Genomic DNA, 805 nt, shown 5'->3' on the forward strand with positions numbered 1-805 from the left:
TACTGTTCCAAATTGCTTGCAGCTTTTCTCTCCATATAATGATTATGGAGTTAAACATTAGTGAGTCTATATAAGTAGAATAATGACAATAACTAGAGCAAGGAATGAAAATGTTAAACTAACAAATAAAGAGGTCAATTACTGAAACAGATGAGAAGACAGAGGGCAAATTCTAATAGCAAGACATAGCTGGCACAATGATTAGACCACAGGCAAAGCTTGCTGAGTTTGGATTCAGAATGCTAAAGCAGCAACAGTGGAAAACAGAGGACTCGCAACACAGAAAGAACACAAAAAATAACTGGAGGATATGTACGAAGGCAGAAGGGAAAATGGTGCAAGTGAAAAATGTTATGAGACAGAAAGTCCAGGAAGCACAGGTTTACCTGAGGCTGAAGAATTAAAATAAGCACCTGCAGTTCTGCAGTACCATGCAGTTCTCTCTGGGGCAGGATCCCACGCAGCCCTCCCAACCAGCCCCTGCTGACCCGAGTCCTCGAAGCCTAAGCGTGAGAGCAGTGCCACGGTTCCTCTGATCCCCCAGTAAAATGAAACTCTGTGCACCTGCATTTTCTTCAGAGGGAATGACAATTTGAGTGCAGCATGCATGTCACTGATAGGGCTTCCAGACCACCCTCTGGTCTCGCTTACAAGGAATGTGGGGATACTACCCCTTTCTAAGGCAGAGAAAACCGACTGCTATTGATAATAACATAGTGAGGCTTGTGCTGTGCAGGGTTGATTGATCTAAATTCAGGTGGTGATGGAGGGGAGCTTCATGGGCAAAATCTTTCCATGGCTATAA

Source organism: Egretta garzetta, unplaced genomic scaffold, assembly GCF_000687185.1.
Source record: "Egretta garzetta isolate BGI_Z169 unplaced genomic scaffold, ASM68718v1 scaffold779, whole genome shotgun sequence".
NCBI lineage: Eukaryota > Metazoa > Chordata > Aves > Pelecaniformes > Ardeidae > Egretta > Egretta garzetta.